We start from the raw sequence: 20,615 nt of genomic DNA, 5'->3' as shown, positions 1-20,615 counted from the left end.
ACACCACTTGGTTTTCAGTTTCTGGAGTCCCTCGAAACAAGTAGTGGTTTTAGTTACCACCCCAATGGGGGAATAGAATGTATAGTGGAGGCACTTCGGCTAAATATAGGCAGATATGTGACAGCTGTTAACAGAAAGCTTACCTCCCAACCAAATTGTTATTTACAGTGACAGTCTTGAAGAAATCCAACAATTAAGGGTTGGATCCAATGATTATCTTTTTTTAAGTGAAATGCTTCCCACCAGAGCAAATTTGCTGTCCAGAACAACCTTTTCCCTAATGGAGCAAGGCTGATTTCACCTGAGCAAGTTATCGCTTAGTGCATGTTGTTGAATCCAACCTCATATAGGGATGTGAGGGCAATCTGGCTGCGACATCTGTCATCCCACTGATCGCCAGGGTTGATTCGGCTGATCTGGCTGGCTAGGCAGGTGTCCCCTTCCTCCCTCACCGCTCCATGTGTGTCCCTCCCAAAGCTGCATGCTCGGTGGAAGAGGACGACCATCCCAGATAAAAAGAGTGTACTGTTCTTTGGTTGGGGACCTCATATAGCTCTGCTTTCTTTTTCTGTGGAAAATTAGTTGTTACATGATCCAATACATCTTGTCATTGGGTCAAACTTTTATATTTTCTGTTATAGCTTCCTGTATTTATAGTTTTAAAAATATTTCATAAATGTATATATGTCATCATCTGTATGTACTTTTGTTTGTTGTACTTTTGCTTTTTAGATTTGTTTTTTTCTCCATATCCATTTTTGAATGGTTGAAAAAGTGTCCAGCAATTTACCTAAAGGAAACCTAAGGGTCTCAGAGACATGCCTATATGTGAAAGGCAAATTGTAATGGCTGACACTTGTGTTGGTGATTGCCTGACAATTGGATTGGTTGGCACACCCCTTTATGTAGCATGGCTGTGTAGTGCCAAACGAGGTTTCCTCTGTTCATTCAGATCATTACATAGTAAGATTAGTGATTAAACAGAGCTAGTTTTCCTCTCCCAGAGTGGCCTTGGATAGCAAACCCTGTAATTTCCTAACAGCTGCATAGAATTAGCTAAAAACAATCTTCTGCAGGCAGAGACAATTCAGATTATCAAACAAACACAAACAAGTCATTTATGCAATCGAGAGCCTGATTCCCCAAGTTTATCTAGGCCATTTTTATGCAATGATCTGCTTCAGTGTGAAGAGAAAGGTAACTTACTCAATCATGAAAAGGCACACTTGCCATTTTCTCATCCAAAGGCTTCAGAGCATTTCTAACTGCCTGATCCTATGGACTATCAATTGCTGAAAAAGATCTTCAGTGGCTGAAGTTAAAATCCACTTTTATGCTCAGCAAGCCAGCAAAATCCAGATAACTTGGGGCTTTTTGCCAAACACTCAAATACTCCTATCATTAAATGCTGCAAATTCACCTGTGCCCTAGCTTCTGCAGAATCTCAGGTCCAAAACAGTCATAGGATGGCATAGTCAGGAGAAGAACCAGCTTTGTGCGCATCCCCATTCTTTCTCAAAAAAGAGACAACTGACCATTGATACATTGGGACATTCCTGTTGACTTTGACTGACTCGAAATTTGCAGATGTAAGATGTGCATCTTATACAGAAGGGGTATAAGAAGCAGGAAAAGAAACCTGAATGTCCTGAATGAGAACTCAACACCAAACAAAATTCAAACATGGCCCATATTCACAGTGCCTGGATAATAGCATTAAATTATCTGATAACAGAACATTCAATCTATTCCATGCATGAGACACCAGCAGAACATGAAATAGGGTTGCAAGCTCCCCACTGACTCGCTATGGGCTCTTGTAGGTGATGTCATGTGATGACAGAAATGACATCATCACGTTGCTCGGTGAAGCCTTCGTATTTGAGCAAAACCATAGAGTTTTTGCCCAAATACAGGAGTGGTTCTGGTGGACCAGTAATGTGATGAGTCACTTCCAGAAGTAACATAGCATTTTGCTGATGGGCTCATGCTGGTAAGTCCCCCTGCCCTCCACCAGTTGCCAAGGGAGCTTTGGCAACCCAGACATGAAAAAGGCCATAGGTGCTATTTTAAAGTTATGTAAAAGTAAAAGCCTTCTAGGTACAGGGGGGTACTATTTTAAGCTGCATTCAGGATCTTACATAACTATGATTAAATAAATATATTGAAGAGTTACCAGGCCTGAACATGCTGCTAACTTCTTCCCCTTCTATTCTTGCATGGGTAATTGCAATAAAAATTTACAGTTCTAAACTTGTATATGTTTAGGATCTTTTTACTGGGAGAGGGGCACTAACAGGTTCACCCATGTCCCTGCATTTATAGGCAACAGAACTAGTTTTAACTATACTATTCCTTGTAAGAAAGAAAATGCAAAGTATACATGTTACCCTGGCAATAAGTTGGTTAAAGTGCACTTTTGTACTTAACCACAGTTTGGTAAGACATCTGTTCAGCCTTAGTGTTTTGGGTGCACGATCATCTGCATGATTTATAGGTCTGTTCTTGGATACATTCGAAATTGAATGGTTTCTTTAAAAAACACAATCAACAGAGCAGTCATCACAAGCCATACAGATATCCTTTTAAAGCACTTATGCCTTTCACATACATGGGTAATATATAGACAGTTGTATATGACAATAGTCACTCAGCTCACATTGGAGTTCTGTTCAGCTAAATACGCAGCCTTTATATTTTACTTGCAAATGCCATACATTGTAACAATGCATGGGATATATATAAATGAATGGTCTGAGTATTACAGGGACTTCTCAAAGTTGCAGTGCATTTCTGTGAGAAAGGCATATTGCAGAATCCCTTTGTGATAGCCAGGCCACCCTATGGTGAAGGGCCAATCTTGCAGTGCTGCAAGGTCAATTTTAGTCTGTTGAAGTGGATATTCACCACTCAGTTACATGGGAGAAAGAAGAGTGGATTGGGGCAGTAGGCTACATATTTCCTGCTCCTGCTTATTCCAAGCAATGAGAATCCAGAGTATGCCTATCTATAAAGCTTGTTTTATATTCATAACTTTGTTATCATCTCTGTTTCTTGCTATAAGGCACCAGCAAGGACTGATGCCTGACCAGGATTACTATACTCCCTCTTGGCCCTTCAGTTCTTCGTCCACTGTTCCTAAACCTTGACACCTGACTTGGACTATGTAACTACTTCTGAGACTTCAGAACATCAGTTACTGCTATAAAAACTTGCTCCTTGTCTGCACTATACGTGGCTCTATCTAAGAATCAATATTCACATTACAAAGTCTTCATGTTTGTTGGGGAACATGGCAAACAATTTGCATCACATGCGGGATGGAGTTTTGTGACTTCCAGATGCACACCAGTTCTTTGACGTTTCCAACCACAACACATAGGGAGATGCAGCTTTAGCACCTACATACACATGTGCTGTTTTTGTATCCTCAGACTGCCCCATGGAGCTGTTATTGGCTTCATGGTGAAAGTCAAGGTACTTTCATCACTACATGTAAGTTTACAATGGAGCGTACAGCAGCTCCATGGGACTGTTTGTTTGAGGACATGAGGGAGTAAGGAGAGGCTAAAGCCGTTTAACCCTGCCTGCTGTAATTACAAACAGAAAGGAACATATGAGCACAAAACTCCCATTTTGCATGTGATGCAAAGCCCTTTTGTTGTTCCCCAACAAACATGAAGACTTTATAACATATAGATTTAATATACATTAAATTATCTAAAAGCATGTATACACCCATGATGTGAGCCTGGGACAACCAACAATGGAATATGTAAAATGTTTAATGTAAAATGCTCTTGTTGTTAGCTGCCCTGAGTCCATTCACAGGGAGGGCAGTGTATAAATATGATAAATAAATAAATAAAATTTGCAGCCACACCACTGCCCTTCATAAAAAAGGACAGTATTTCTTCAAACCTATGAAGAGAAAAATACCAGATGGATTTGTCCTACATGCAAATATCAGTTACTATCAATGCACATTCCACCTTCCCTGTCTGACACACACACACACACACACACTGCTGCTATGCAGTATTCATTAGATTTCCAATTGGATCCAAACTACATGTAACAGTGGCCACAGGTCCAACCAACATCCTTTTAGAGTAGAATTTAACCATTTTAAAATTGCTGTGAGGGATCAGGCCTATGAGGTGGCAGCACCATGCAAACATGCCCACCATCCCTTGCCTTTCAAGTCCCAAACAGGTGTTTCAACCCTTGAAAAGGTGGGGGCGGGGGCAGAACAAGATGGCGTAGCTCTTCCTCACTGTAGCCTTGCATCAATTTTTAAACAACGGCCATGGGCTGTTGTAGTTTGGCTCTTAGAAGTTAATAAGGCATCAATTATCTGAGTTGTACTTCCATGGGAGGCGGGGATGACATCCTCAATTTGCATGATCACACAAATCTTAATTTCCTTTTCAGGTTGATATAATCATCAAAATAAGCCATGTATCCAACTACAAAAGCCTGGATGGGTTATTCTCAAGTAATTTGTATGGAAGCCAACAACAATCATTCCATCTTGAGTGTGCCTTGAGTTGTTCCATAATATAGTGGCTGCTTGCTGTTCCTAGGAAGCATTTGTGTCAACAGTTAAAAATACTTCAAGGGAGAGAGGTTAAGATGATCCATTTTCTAGTAGCACTGGATTATTGCTACAGGTAAATTTCAGTTTTCTACATGCTGAAGAATTGCCTTAATAATTTAATACTCCCTTCAGTGGGCAGAAGAAACCCATTTTATATAGACCAACGACTGTGCTTATCTTATTCTTTGTCTAGGCAGAATTGTTTGTATATTTAAAAAGTAATAAAAGCAAAGGCCCATTTCCCAGTGGCTCTCTGCAATGCAAGGCGATCATGGCAATGACCTTTTGGCATATTACATAGCAATTCTCCAGCCTGCTATTTGTGACCAGTTGGGGTAACTGATGAACAGGATGGCACATTATGCCATGAAATCAGCCTTTTTTATTAGCCTATAATGAAAATAACCTTCACACATACTCATATCTGTAAGCAAGTTCTTTACAACAAGCACAGGAAATTCACTCTCACAAATAAAATGCAAGTTTTACAGAAATAGCCCCTGAATTATTTTTACAGTGTTGGAAGGGCTGAACATTTGGGTGAAATCCAAACTTTCCCCCCAAAGTGCTGGGAATGTTGCCACACGGTTCAATGGAACTAGAATTTTGTACGTTATTTATGAAGCCAGTGGGAAATGTCATGCTGCCATATACTGATAGGTGATGCTGTTGTACTGTGCAGTCCTACACATACACTGAGAAAAACGTGATTAGTTACCTGGTCACAAATTACCATGCTGTGCTATTAATTCCCACTGTCTCTATCAAGCGTAGTATGAAAACATTTGAAGCTAGTGCTAGCCCATTTTTTTTCTAGCACATTTCAGAGTATGCTATTGTACAAGGCCTCTCTGTTTTATTTTTTTGGTACATATTTTGTCAGCACAATGGAAGATGACATATGCAACCACACAAATCAGGTACACATCTGTGTAGTGACTTCTGAGTTGTAACACTAAGAAAATATCCTGGGTATAAGAACCATCACAATATTTATATAGAAAAACACAGATTCCTTTTAAAAAAATGTTCTTAGCTAAATTACTTTTAGTGCACAACAGTCTTTTGCTTGAAGATGCTTATTTTAACACCAACATTTATATTTCCTATGAACTACCTGCCTGGCCCTGCTCAGCTTTCTATTACATTTTTGTTATGTTCATTTACAGCAGTAAGTCCACTGTGAAAGCATCATTAGTATGTTTGAGACAAATAGAAAGTTTTCCCCACAGTACCAGGTACTGAGAAACCTTTTTTTAGCTCTGAGAAGTCAGCCTTTGATTAGCCAGGCTTTGCATCAATCATAAATCTACACCTTCCCATTCTCAAGCTTCTCTGCACTGATCAGTTACAAAATTACTTTCCTTTCTCTTGGAGCAGATTTCAAACTGTAAAAAAACAAACAGAAAAAATAAAGCCCCAAATAACCTTTTGTAAAAAAAAATTAGGACGTTTACCTCATAGCTGCAAGCATTTAGAAAATAAAATGAAAAACAAAATCAACAGCTGCCCCATGGAAGTGGTGGAAAGGCAAAAGTTGGCTTTCATTCTCAATAGTATACTCTGCTCTTTCCTGTGTTTGTTCCTGAATGGACAGTCACTTGTCCATTCAGGAACAAACAGGAAAGAGCAGAGTATACTATACAGAAAAAAAAAACACCCATGCTCGTTTTCATACACTTCTACACATTCCTCACTACAAATGAGATGGCAAATGTCTGTCATAGTTGTATCACTTCAGACTGATACAACCAAATCTGGCAAACCAAGTTATAATGGTACCCTCCCACTGAAAAGCTTGTGTGTTTCATTTTGATTCTTACCACACAACAGCAACAGAAGGCCGACAGGCAGCATCTTGTTTTCCTTAATGCCATTCTACTAGTCAGATCCCAATCCATTCCATTGGAGGTAAGGAGGAATATATACACAAGTGCATCTTTTTTCTGGTGCTACTCGTGTACTTGTACTCGTGTACTCTTCCACCCACATCAGTCTGGGCACTTGGACAGCTGGTCACTGGGAGGAAAATCTATTTTCAGGTTTTCAAACTACAGCAACTCCCCCCCCCCCCCCCGCAATCCAGCATCCACCAAGACACTTTCCAGGGACTGAGCACTATCGAATAACATGGGTTTTACATCTGAGTAGACATACTTAGGATTAGACACAGGCACGATCAAAAAAAAAAAAATCCCGATCAAGCTGATCGTGGATCGGTGCTGCCGTTGAACCCAGGTAACCGAACCTCACCGATCAAGTCCCATTTCCGATCTGGAATCGGGAATCGGGAACTGGGAAGGCCAATGCGGGAGGGCGCCCCGCAGTTTCCAGCACTACAGGAATGGTGGTTGGTGGCGGCAGCCGCTGGGCCTGGCAGGCCTGGGGAGGCAGCAACGAGCCTCCCCTCTGGGGGTGGGAGGTCTGGCCGCTCGCCGGCGGCACCCCCATGTGCCCGGCCGCTGGGCCAAAGGGGAGCGGGCCGGTATTCCCCGCCAGGGAAGAAGGTGGGTGAGGATGGCAGCCACCAGGCCCGGCAGGCCCAGGGAGGTGGCGACGAGCCGCCTCCCTGCAGGGGGCGGGGGGGTCTGGCTGCTTGCTGGTGGCACCCCCTTGTGCCCGGCCGCCGGGCCAAAGGGAGTGTGCCAGTATTCCCCGCCAGGGAAGAAGGTGGGTGAGGATGGCAGCTGCTGGGCCTGGCAGGCCCGGGGAGGCGGCGACGAACTGCCTCCCCTCAGGGGGCAGGGGGTCTGGCCTTTCGCTGGTGGCACCCCCCATGTGCCCAGCCACCAGGCCAAAGGGGAGTGGGCCAGTATTCCCTGCCAACGAGGGAAGAAAGGTGTGTGTTGGCGGCGGCTGCCGGGCCCAGCAGGCCCGTGGAGGCAGCAACGAGCCATCTCTCCTCAGGGGGTGGGGGGGTCTTGCCCCACAGGAGCGGGCTGGTACTGTCGCTGGGGGGGGGAGTTGACATTTGCCCGGTGGGCAGCCTGATTCCCCCGCTATCGGTTGACAGCACCATTACCTCCAGCTTACTTTGCGTGAACTCAGGGGAAGCTGACCTCACTCACCTTCCTGCCTCGCCAGAAAGGGGCAGGGCATGTCACCATTGGGAGGATATGAGGGACTGGATGTGTCGTCGGGAGGAGGGTACTGGGAACAGGCCTAGTTGTCATGAGGAGTGGGGGGGAGGTTTCACCTGTTCCCGACAGGCCAAATTAGAATGCGGTGATATTCTTGTGGGGGGGGGAGGCCACATTCCCCCGTGGGCAGCCTGATCCCCCAGCTACTGGGTGACCGCACTTGGAGTTCCAGCGTAGCGTGCTTACAGCGGCAGCTGACCTCACCCACCTTTCTGTCTCGCCAGAAAGGGACAGGGCGTGTCATCATTGGGAGGATACAAGGGACTGGACATGTCATCAGGAGGAGGGGGGATGGTGGAAGTCCCACAGCTGCTTAGTGTCCTCAACCGAGGGTCCCACCACTGAGGAACATTTCGGCAGTGGCTGCCAACCTCACCCACCTTCCTGCCTCACCAGAAAGGATGGGATGGACAACAGTTGTGCCTTAGACTGTTTTTTCAACATACAAATTATAATGGAAGTAGTTGACTTTATAAAGAATAAGAGGAGGTACTTTGAAGGTTCGAGGGATGGGGCTTGTCATCAGGAGGAGCATGCCAGGGACGGGACATGTCATCAGGAGGAGGATACGAGGGACACTGTGTCATCATGAGGAGGGGGAGGAGGGGGAAGTCTCACAGCTACTTAGTGTCCCCAGCTAAGGAATCCTCTTTAGGCGACACACGACGGCAGCTGACCTCACCTACCTTCCTGCCTCGCCAGAAAAGGATGGAAGGGATGGGACATGTCATCATGAGGAGGATATGAGGGACACTACGTGTCATCATGAGGAGGGGGAAGTCCCACAGCTACTGAGTGTCCTCCTTTCCTTAGGCGGGGGTCCCACCGTGGAACAGTGTGGCGGCGGCTGCCAGCAGCTCACACCTTCCTGCCTTGCCCAAAAGGATTGTTGGGGCATGACGTGTCATCATGAGGAGGGGCAGGGGAAGGGGGAAGGTCCCCCAGCAACTGTGTGTCCTCGGCTGAGGCTCCCACCAAGAACCAGAGTCTGTGACATTCGCCGGCAGCACCTACCTTCCGGCCTTGCCAGAAAAGGATTGTTGGGAAATGATGTGACATCGGGGGGGCAGGGGGGAAGGTCCCCCAGAACCAGAGGGCTAACATCCAGCACGAAGTTAAGCCCTGTGTGGGTGGGGGAGGAGGCAACATTCGCCCCACGGCAGCCTGATCCCCCAGCTACCAGGTGTCCTCAGGCTCCAGCTTCGGAGCTGGCCAATGGCTGCCGACAACACACACCTTCCTGCCTTGGCAGAAAGGACCAGAGTTGCAGGACACATCCCCACCCAACTGAAAGAGGTCCTGTTGGGGAGCCTCCAAATGGTCAACCAAATGTATCCTCACACAATGCAGGCGTTCGCTGTAAAACCAAAGAGAGAGCAGCACAATATCCAAAAGCAGCCGACTGCACCCACACACCTTCCTGCCTCACCAGAAAGGTCTGCTCACAGTTGCAGCATGACACATTCCCATGCAGCTGAAAGAGGTCCTGTCCTGGATCCTCCACATTGTCAACGGACTGTATCCTTCAGATGCAGGATCACACAACCAGGCTAACCAAAGAGAGAGCAGCACAGTAGCCGACATCACCCAACTGCACCCACCCACCTTCCTGCCTCGCCGCCAAGGTCCTCGGTTGCAGCATGACACTTTCCCACCCAGCTGAAAGAGGTCCCGTCAGCCCCGTTGACAGGGGAGCTGCCATGTCGAAAACCAACTCCACCCCTATATGGTACAATTGGCTGCTCGATCGCACAACCGAGCTGTGTATGTGACCAAGGAGGGAGCAGTCATGGGAGAGTCCCTCGTGAAGTGGGGGGCAGACCGGATCCGCCGTCCTGCCTGTGCAGAATGTGGGTGATGGGCAGGACAGGAGACAGCTGGATGGATCAGTGTGGTTCCTGAGGGGGGGCAGAAACATGGCAGCAGCATCAGCAACAGAACTCAACTCCCTTCCTGCCTTCGCGGGGCGAACATGAGTCAGGGGACCCATTCCCCCTTGTCCAGAGGGGACAGCAGGTGCCCATGCAAACGGGGAGACAACGGGCGGTCCCACTCTCACATCAGCAATCTCTCCGGAGATATCTCTCTTGCCCCAAAGCAGCAGCGGCAGACCTCAATGACCTTCCTTCCCTCACGGACACCAGGTGCCCATGGAAAGGGGGGTTTCCTTGCCGCACAACCATACACACAACAGCTCCTGAGCTTCCCCCCTCATGGCCAAAACCACCACTATCAGACGTCAACCACCTTTCTGCCTCACCAGAATGGGACAGGACGTGTCACCATTGGGAGCATGTGAGGGATGGGACGTGTCATCCTGAGGAGGGGGAAGAGGGACGCAGTTATGTCAGGTGTGGGGAGGCCGCGAGGCCTGCTCCATGGATCCCTCCCACTGAGGAACTCTGCGGCAGCAGCCACCATCAAACACCTTCCTGCCTTCGTGGAAAGGACGTCACGTGACTGGTTGCTGCGTCCCATGCCCCCCTGCCCAGAGGGGGCAGCAGGGGCCCATGGAAAGTGGAGGGCTGTGTTGCCGCACACACACCAGCAACAGCAGCACAGCTGCTCCTCCTGGGCAGCAGCAGCATCAGCAGGCAGCACAGCACCTACCATCCTTCGCAGAAAGGATGGGTAGGGAAGGACAGGAGAGGTTGGGGGACTACGTTGGAGCCATCTGTGCAAATCCAGAGAGAGAGAGGTGTGAGGAGGGAACGGGAATTCATCTGGGAGAGGAGGACAAAGGGTCAACACATCATCCATGGAGGCCGCCTCGAGAACCAAGGTAGGCTTGAGCCCGCTGTGGACGAGCTGGGCCGGCCACTACTGGAACTCATTGACCAGAAATCACCCAGTGATGAATGCAGAATGAATACTGAGCAGAAGGCTTATGCAAATGTATGTGTAGGGAATAATACCCGAAAACATATTACTTTGCAAATTGGCAAAGGAAATACTACATGAGATATTCTTATATCTGATTTTAAATTGCTGTTTTTTCCAGTTACATTGCTGCTTCGCTGATGACCCCAAAACAGGAACAAGAAAGAGAAACCTGAAGACTACCGAGGTATCATTGTTGCTGTCCTAAAACAGCAACAGTGTCTCATACCACAAGCCCAGTGTGGCTCAGAGCCCGGGGAGGTCCAGGTTGACGGGAGGGTGGCCCAGTAGGTTGAGGTTCACCTTGATGAACGTCAACATGTCCACCAGGTCCGGGTTGAGACGTGCGTGGCGGGGACGGAGGAGGTCTCCCATGTGGGAGAACACCTGCTTGCTCTGCATGCTGGTGGGAGGGCAGGAAAGGATGTTGGTGGCAACGATGGACAGGTCCGGCAAGCGGTCCAATTTCCTCACCCAATACTGCAACGGGTTGGCATGGGGGGGCTGGTGGGCTCCGAAAGGTACTCACGCACCATGGCCCCTGCCGAGTCCTCCACTGGGAGGGACCCGCGCGTCATGCTGCGGCCAACCACGCTGCCCACCGCCAAGGCCCACAGATCGAAGGTGTCCATCGGGGTGGCTCTTCCCTGGCCTGGCTCTCTTCCCACCTCCTTCCCCTTGCCCTCACCCTCCTCCTCCACCGCCTGCCCCTCGCCGCTGCCCAGTTCCTTGTCTCCTGCCCTCTGTCTCTGGAAACAGAGCACCGCTCTGCAGAGCTCCTTCTTCCATTGCTGCATCTGTTGCCCTTGATGCGTGGGTCACAGAGGGAGGTAAGTTGGTAGGGGGCCTTGCAGCGGAGAGGATGCAGGCATTCGGTGACGCAGGCCTGGATCCTACGGACAAATTCCCGGACCCTGGGGAGCAGCTCTTGCCCTTGCTGGAGCTCCTTGTCCAGAAACTGGTCAAGGCCGTGGATCAGGGGGAGGACCTGACCCAGGCTGGCCTCGTAGGAGCAGAGGAGCTCCATGGCATCCTTGAAGGGCTTGAGGATCCGGGACATCTGGTGAAGGACTCTCCAGTCCACGGTGCTGAGGCCCAGCTCCTCTCCCCTACTCAGCACATCTGAGGATGACAGGATGTCTTGCACCATGCGCCTCTGCTCCACCAGACGACAGATCATGTCGTAGGTGGAGTTCCAGCGCGTGGGCAGGTCCTGGAACAGCTGGTGCTCGGGGACCCCTTCCTCCCCCTGCCTCTTGAACAGCTCTCGGGACAAGTTGATGCTGCGGGAGAAGTGGGAAGCGATGCGACAGCAGCTGTCCAGCAGACTGTGCGTTCGCAAGGTTCCCTTGTCCCAGCGGTCCCCTGGCTTTCTCCCCAGCCTGAGCACGTCCCGCATGACGAGGTACAGCTTGTGAGCCATGCACACAAGGCCCGAGAGGTATGCCTCTCTCAGGGCTGCCAACATGTTGGCTCCCACGTCCGTGACCATGTAGCCATGGACAAACCCTTCCACCCCGGACGTCCACTCCCTCAAAGATGCCTTGACGGTGGTGGCGATGTTCTTGCCGGTGTGGACCTTGCCCATCCCCCGGGCCTGAAGGAGAACTGCCCTGTAGCCCAGCTCAATTTGGACAACTTTTTACGGCGGCCAGATCTTGGCCTGGGGAGGCGGAGTTCCTGCGGTTGCCACCAGTGGGCAGTGATGGCCAGGTACCCGTGATGGCAGCTGCTCCACAGGTCGGCCATGAAGTGGACTGTTCTGCCCTCGGCAGCTGACAGGTCTCTGCACACCATGTCTCGAACCGCCTCATACAGGGCAGGCATGATTTGACGCCCGACGGTGCACCGTGACGGCATCTCGAACCATGGGGCAAAGTGCTCGAGCAGGAATCGGAAGCCCACGCCCTCCACAACCGACAGGGGGAAGCCTTGCAGGGCAATCGTCTGCGCCACCACACAAATGCCCACCTCCTGAGCACTTGACCTCACCCTTTTCAGCGGCACCACCCCCGACCCCGAGGGAACATCTTCCCCCAGGGAGGCCTGCCTGAGCCTTCCGCTCCCACCAGCCGCACCCTCGGGGCATGGCTTCTTGCTCTGGCTGCATTCCAGAGACCCTCCCACCGATCCCGCATCAGACTCGATGGCGGCCCTCCGTTTCCCCCCCCCCCAAAGAAGTTTCGCTGCCCGAGGATGGAGAACACAGGCTCGGGTGGTACCTCTTCAGGTGCCGAGTGAGGTTCGACGATGACAGGTGCTGCAAGTCGTTGTCCCTGTGCACCATGGTCCCACATGCACAGCACTGCACTGCACGGAATATTGCTCTTGAACCGTGGCCCGCTTAAGGTTCCGGGGGAGGGAGGATGAAGAGTTGCTGCTGGCTCTGCCATGGTGCTGGCAACGGAAGACGGAGTGGTGAGTGGAGTGCAGGCAGGGACAGCACCACCAGTAGTTTGGGATGGGGATGGGCTGGAGGTTTCTTCGAACCCCAACCATTCCTCCAACGATCCTTCAGCCTCCTCCTCCTCCTCCCCAAACATTTTTAGCAATTCCTTTTCCGCCACCGGCATGAGTTCTTGGGCCTCCTCCACAACCTCAACTGGTGATTTGGGGGGAGTGGGAGTCACTGGCACTGCTGCTCCAGAGTCCTGTGCAGCACTGCTTCCCATGCCACAACCGGGACAATCCTTGCACTTCCCCTCACGACCACTCTTTTCCCCCACCCGGAGCCTCATACTGCCAGCCAACAGCACAGGAGGAGATGACACTGTGTGAGCCCTCAGCCAAGGAGGTGCCCACGAGCAGCAGCATCCCTGGAACCAGAGAGAGAGAGAGAGAGAGAGAGAGAGGGAATAGAGCCTTAGCCCACCACCACCACCACTTCCCCAGACCTGATTGACCAGGCACTAAAGTGTGTAATGTGAGCCCTCAGCTGAGGTGCCCACCGAGCTTGGCCCCAGAGCTAAGCAGCAGCCCTGGAACCAGAGAGAGAGAGAGAGAGAGAGAGAGAGAGAGAGAGAGACTAGAGCCCTACCCCAGCAGCAACACTCCCCCAGACCTGAGTGACCAGGCGGCCCTACAGTGTGTAATGTGAGCCCTCAGCCGAGGTGTCCACCGAGCTTGGCCCCAGAGCTAGACAGCAGCCCTGGAACCAGAGAGAGAGAGAGAGAGAGAGAGAGAGAGAGAGAGAGAGAGAGAGACTAGAGCCCTACCCCAGCAGCAACACTCCCCCAGACCTGAGTGACCAGGCACTAAAGTGTGTAATGTGAGCCCTCAGCCGAGGTGCCCACCAAGCTTGGCCCCAGAGCTAGACAGCAGCCCTGGAACCAGAGAAAGAGAGAGGGAATAGAGCCTTATCCCACCACCACCACCACTCCCCCAGACCTGAGTGACCAGGCACTAAAGTGTGTATGTGAGCCCTCAGCTGAGGTGCCCACCGAGCTTGGCCCCAGAGATAGGCAGTAGCCCTGGAACCAGAGAGAGAGGGTGGGGGAATAGAGCCTTAGCCAACCACCACCACCACTCCCCTAGATCTGAGTGACCAGGCACTAAAGTGTGTAATGTGAGCCCTCAGCCGAGCTGACCACCAAGCTTGGTCCCACAGCTAGGCAGCAGCCCTGAAACCAGAGGAGATAGATCCGTATTCCCTAATTCCCTATCCGTGCGCTGAAGACCAAAGCTAAAGCTCTCTCTCCAAAAGCAACAACAAGCAAGAGCTCTGTCCCACTCCACCGCAAGCAGAAAGTGAAACTTGGTTGCGCAGCACATGGCTATTTATAAGCCTGGGTCTGCAACGCAGGAGGGCTGTGTTTGGCCATAAGAGCTGCCTCTCAGGCTTTGCAGGGATGAGCTTCGAGTGCCGATGGCTACAGAAGAACACCCCCTTCCCCCTCCCTCCCCTCTCTTCTCCCAAATGGACGAGACGGGCGCGCGCTTTGCTGGCTGCTCCATAGTTGGAAGAAAGCCCTGCTGATCAAGGAAAGCTGGACTTCCATTCGCATTTCCAGGGCGACAGAATGAGGGGAAACAGCTCAGGCATTCCCCTGGCTCCATTTCCCCAGGGCTCCGTTTCCACAGGAATAGATGGCTGGGGCTCCATTCCCCCGGGAATAGATGGCTGGCGCCAGAGTGTCTGCAATCCCGAACAGAAACCGATTGATCCGATCAAGACCCGAGCAAGCGCCACACCCGAATGCTGCATCGGTTGCGATGGACAGAACCGATCAGCCTGGTCCCGATGGCGCAAACGCCATAATCGGTTTTTTTTTTAAAATCGTAATTCAGCTCGTGCCCATCTCTATTTAGGATTACTTCCAAAGTCTTTTGGTGCTCTCTTTTTTTCTGAGTCAAATGGCAAACATGTACTCCAATGAAACTTAAGCTCCTTCACAATTCCCAGCTATATATCAACCAATCTAGTTTTCTCTTCAGGTTTCTCATTCTATTACAATGGCTCACCCATCCAGCATCTTTCAAAATAGTCTTTAAAAAAAAAATCTCAACATTAATCTTAAATTAAGCCCCCTGCAAGCCATTGACCTACTCCACCTTTTTTTAAAAAATCCTGCCTGCCCTCAGAGCAAAAGGAAAACTTAAGAGAAAAAGTGCAGTGGTGGCGGCTTAGCCAATCATTCTGTCTGCCTGCACTTGGACAAGATTACGGCAAATATGTTCTGTTTTACAGTGGAATGCTGAACATCAAAAGAAAGGATTTGGATTTACCCTTCAGTGGAAACAAAACTACACAGCACAAGGAAATGTAGCACCAACCAGCAATAGCAGAATGTAAAAGTAATAATTTAATGGCACTGTAGAAAAAGAAAAAGGTGAACATGAAGCGGGATTGTTTTTAACATTGCTGCTCTGCACTGGTTGGAGCACTTTCCTGCTTGGGGGCCTTCTTGCTGCCACCTCCGGCTGCCCTTTTGTCCACCAATTTCCCACCATACAGTGTGCCTGCTGACACTCACCTTAATAATAATAACAACAACATTCAATTTGTATACCGCCCTTCAGAACAACTTAACACCCACTCAGAATGGTTTACAAAGTATGTTATTATTGATGTATTGTCGAAGGCTTTCACGGCCGGAGAACGATGGTTGTTGGGGGTTTTCCGGGCTGTATTGCCGTGGTCTTGGCATTGTAGTTCCTGACGTTTCGCCAGCAGCTGTGGCTGGCATCTTCAGAGGTGTAGCACCAAAAGACAGAGATCTCTCAGTGTCACAGTGTGGAAAAGATGTAGGTCATTTGTATCTACTCAGGAGGGGTGGGGTTGAGCTGAGTCATTCTGTAAGAGTTTCCCAGGGTGTGGAATGCTAATGGCGGGAGGCTTCACTGTATCCTGAGGAGGTTCTTTTGCATATGGATTGGTGTTTGATGTGCTAATCTTCTCTGCAGGGCTATTGTCGGGTGTGGAGTGTTTTGTTGGCCTGGTGTTTTTCAGAACTGGAGCCCATGCTCTGTTCATTCTTAAGGTTTCTTCTTTCCTGTTGAAGTTTTGCTTATGCTTGTGAATTTCAATGGCTTCCCTGTGCAGTCTGACAAAGTAGTTGGAAGTGTTGTCCAGTATTTTGGTGTCCTGGAATAAGATACTGTGCCCTGTTTGAGTTAGGCTATGTTCAGCCACTGCTGATTTTTCAGGCTGTCCAAGTCTGCAGTGTCTTTCATGTTCTTTTATTCTTGTCTGGATGCTACGCTTTGTGGTCCCGATGTAAACTTGTCCACAGCTGCAGGGTATACGGTATACTCCTGCAGAGGTGAGGGGGTCTCTGCTGTCTTTTGCTGATCGTAGCATCTGTTGTATTTTTCGGGTGGGTCTGAATACTGCTTGAAGGTTATGCTTTTTCATAAGCTTTCCCATCTGATCAGTAATTCCTTTGATATATGGCAAAAACACTGTTCCTGTAGGAGACTGTTTTTCCTTGGTTGTTTGATTCATCCTGGGTTTGATTGCTCTTCGGAATTCATTTCTGGAGTAGCCATTTGCCTGAAGTGCATGGTTTAGATGATTAATTTCCTCATTGAGAAAGCGCGGCTCACATATCCGTCTTGCACGATCCACTAATGTTTTCATTATGCCTCTTTTCTGTCGGGGGTGGTGATTGGAGTTTTTGTGTAAGTACCGATCAGTGTGAGTTGGTTTCCTGTAGACCTTGTGACCTAACTGAAAGTTTGCTTTGCGGATGACCAAGGTATCCAGGAATGAGAGTTTTCCCTCACTTTCTTTCTCCATTGTGAATTGTATGTTCAGGTGGATGTTGTTGAGATGATTCAAAAACTCCATCAATTCTTCCTCCCCATGGCTCCAAATGATGAATGTATCATCCACAAACCGGAACCATACACTGGGTTTGTGGGGTGCTGATTCTAGAGCTGTTTTTTCAAAATGTTCCATGTAGAAGTTTGCTATAACTGGGCTGAGTGGGCTCCCCATGGCCACCCCATCCATCTGTTCATAGAATTCGTTGTCCCATTGGAAGTAACTGGTTGGCCTCCCGCCATTAGCATTCCACACCCTGGGAAACTCTTACAGAATGACTCAGCTCAACCCCACCCCTCCTGAGTAGATACAAATGACCTACATCTTTTCCACACTGTGACACTGAGAGATCTCTGTCTTTTGGTGCTACACCTCTGAAGATGCCAGCCACAGCTGCTGGCGAAACGTCAGGAACTACAATGCCAAGACCACGGCAATACAGCCCGGAAAACCCCCAACAACCTATGTTATTATTATCCCCACAACAAAACACCCTGTGAGGTGGGTGGGGCTGAGAGAGCTCATAGAAGCTGTGACTGACCCAAGTCACCCAGCTGGCTTCAAGTGGAGGAGTGGGGAATCAAACCCAGCTCTCCAGATTAGAGTCCTGCTGCCTTAACCACTAAACCAAAGTTCCTTTGATGTGTTTTTGTGCTACTGTGCTTCAGGAAAAAATAAATGAATCAATGGTTTAGACTAAGAGAGGAGTAATGGTTTATCTGTTTTTTGTTTAAGTCCAAAAACAGCTACCTCAGAGCCTCATTTCCCCAACCTTCCCCTCCCCACCTGAAAAGAACAGTGTACACATAAGCAGCCACTCAACACTCACCTTGTCACCTTCCCAAAGCATTCTTTAGGGTCCGTAAACACTGAACTGCTCAATGAATTTAGTACTATTTTAACTGAATCTTGTATCTGGCTCAGTTAGACATACAGTGAACATGAGTCAGCAGTGTGATGTGGTAGCTAAAAAGGCAAATGCAATTTAGAACTGTATCAACAGAAGCATGCCAAGATCCCTCAAAGTGATGATATTGCTCTACTCTGCTCTGGTTATACCTCACCTAGAGTATTGTGTTCACTTTTGGGCACCATGATTTCAGAAGGATATAGACAAGCTGGAACATGTCCAGAGGAGAGCAAGGAAGATGATCTAGAGACCAAGTCTTATGAGGAAAAGTTGAAGGAGCTTTGTATGTTTAGCCTGGAGAGGAGATGAATGAGAGGTGATATGCTAATCATCTTCAAGTACTTGAAGGGCTGTCATACAGAGGATGGTGCAGAGTTGTTTTCTGTTGCCCCAGAAGGTCAGACCAGAACCAATGGGTTGCAAAAGTCAAAAGAGTTCTTGGCTAAACATTAGGAAAAACTTCCTGACAGTTAGAGCAGTCCCTCAGTGGAACAGGCTTCCTCAGGAGGAGGTGGGCTCTCCTTCTTTGGAGGTTTTTAAGTAGAGGCTAGATGGTCATCTGACAGCAATGCTTATTCTGTGTACATAGGCTGATCATGAGAGGGAGGGCAGGAAGGGTTACATCAGTGCTTAGTTCTCATGGCCCCTTCTTATATGTGCAGAGTAAGGCCGATTGCCACATTGGGGTCAGGTAGCATTTTTCCCCAGGCCAGTTTGGCTAGGGATCCTGATGATGTTTTGCCATCTTCTGGACAAGGAGTGGGGGTCACTGGGGGTGTGAGGAGGAGAGAGAGTTGTGAATTTCCTGCATTGTACAGGGGATTGAACTAGATGACCCTAGTGTTCCCTTCCAACCCTATAAAGAACCTCTGATCTCTATTGTCAATCTTTATGTGTAACATCCACATCTCTTCCAGTCGCTTTCACAGGGTCTAATAAGTGAATGTTTTGAAACAGGATTTAAACAGATTACTCATTGCTATAACTCCACTTCTTTCCCTATCCCTTGTAAACTGAATTATATAAAGTGTCTGTATGATAGTTATGTACTCCTCCATGCATCTGAGGAAGTGAGGTCTGACTCAGAAAAGTTTATGCTGGAATAAATACTGTTAGTGTTTAAAATGCCTCCTTGGATATGAAGTTTGTTAGCATTTAAGATGCAATTAGACTTCTGTTTTATTTTGCTGCAAAAGCCAAACAGGCTACCTATTAAGATTTGTTAAGTGTGATAGTGGCACATTTTATAGCTGTTCCATAATGCACTTAATGAATCTTGTCTGGTGTACAACTTCCCCTGCCTTCCCTGACTTCAATCTTAGTTTTGATGATACTTGAACATTTACAATATATAATTAAGTGCAGAGAAACTGTAATTAACAAAGTAGATGTTTATAAAGAACCTTTCACCTTTTGTCTGATGTGATTTAGTTTCTTTTCCAACCTTATCTGGAAATGTGCTGTCAAGGGGTCTTGGATGTGTCAGCGGATATCCAGAAAAGGATAAATTCCCAAGCCGCACAGCAGTTCATTTACTATTTATTTCAGATGCTTTAGATGGCAGCCTCTCAGCAGTGATGTGTGACCTTTCCACAAAGTTGCTGTTTGTTCTGGAGTGGATTTAATTGCAGAGATGAACTTTTACTTCTGAAGAGTCCTAATCCAGTCTTTTGATGCATACATCGTTAGCCTTCTTGTCCTCTCTCTCTTACAAAATAGCCTATTAAAGTTCAAAGCTTGCCAATTTTATTTTTAATCTGGAAATACAAGGTTTTGCTTAGTGTAATGGTTTTTCTTTTAAAAAATGTTGGATGACATTGTCTTAATGCACTCATATCCTCCTCTATAATAGGAGAGTTTTTTAAAAAAAAATCAAGAGAGATTTCTTGACATAAGAAAAAGGTCATTTTTCCTCCAGTGTCTTTCACCCTTGGTGCACAAAGACAAATGCCATGAGTTCTAATCAACAAACATTTCTCTCCATTTCTTGTGTTCCTATGTCTTTTAAAGCCCTCCCAGGCTAGAATAAATAACCTTTGTCAATAAACAGCACAATAAAGAAATCCGAGTTCCTAGAATATTTGTCAAGGTGGACCCTATGACTTCTCAAAGCCAGAAGACACAGTCAATATCTAGGGTCTAAAGAGGTTCTTAACCATAAGCCAGTTGTGGAATTTATAGGTGTTAGTCCTTATTCTATATCAGAAGTTGCTTCTGGTTGTAAGCAATATGCTGGGTGGCACAGGAAAGAACATCAGATTCCAAACAGGACAGAAGTCCAAACGATGGCCTGGAAGCAGTAATTTCAACAAGGTCAGAGGCACTTTCTAACACTTGACTGAAACAGCCTTTTGCTAGATTCCCTTTTGACTCCACTCATATATTGGAAGGAGAGAGGCCTCTTTAGGAATCCATAATCACTCACTTTAACTTTACACTTGACTGTAAAATAACAAAGTACTCTTTTGTTACAGGAGAGCATTTGCAATCAAAGAGTTAAAATGAGTGATTCAGAATTCCTGAAGTGGTTTATAGCTGTTTCTGAAGCCCTTGTTTATAGGCATCATGCCTGTGGAATGCATGACAGCAAAATGTCTGACATCTCAGGGCCCCCAGAGTAATATGGAGAATCCCTTCCCCAGTCCACTCTCTTAGCAGCCCTGCTTTCCACATATGATCCATAGGATTACAGCTTTAATAGTATAAGGTAAAAAAAATAGCTTAAAATTCCAACCAGAACTCCATGTCAATAACTTTGTACAGACTGAACTTTTGACATGGCATCAAGATACATTCTTGACATATTGCAATCAATGCTAT

The sequence above is a fragment of the Eublepharis macularius genome, chromosome 3 (assembly GCF_028583425.1).
Source record: "Eublepharis macularius isolate TG4126 chromosome 3, MPM_Emac_v1.0, whole genome shotgun sequence".
Classification (NCBI taxonomy): domain Eukaryota; kingdom Metazoa; phylum Chordata; class Lepidosauria; order Squamata; family Eublepharidae; genus Eublepharis; species Eublepharis macularius.
The sequence above is the reverse complement of the archived record's forward strand: the minus strand, read 5'-3'. Positions refer to the sequence as shown.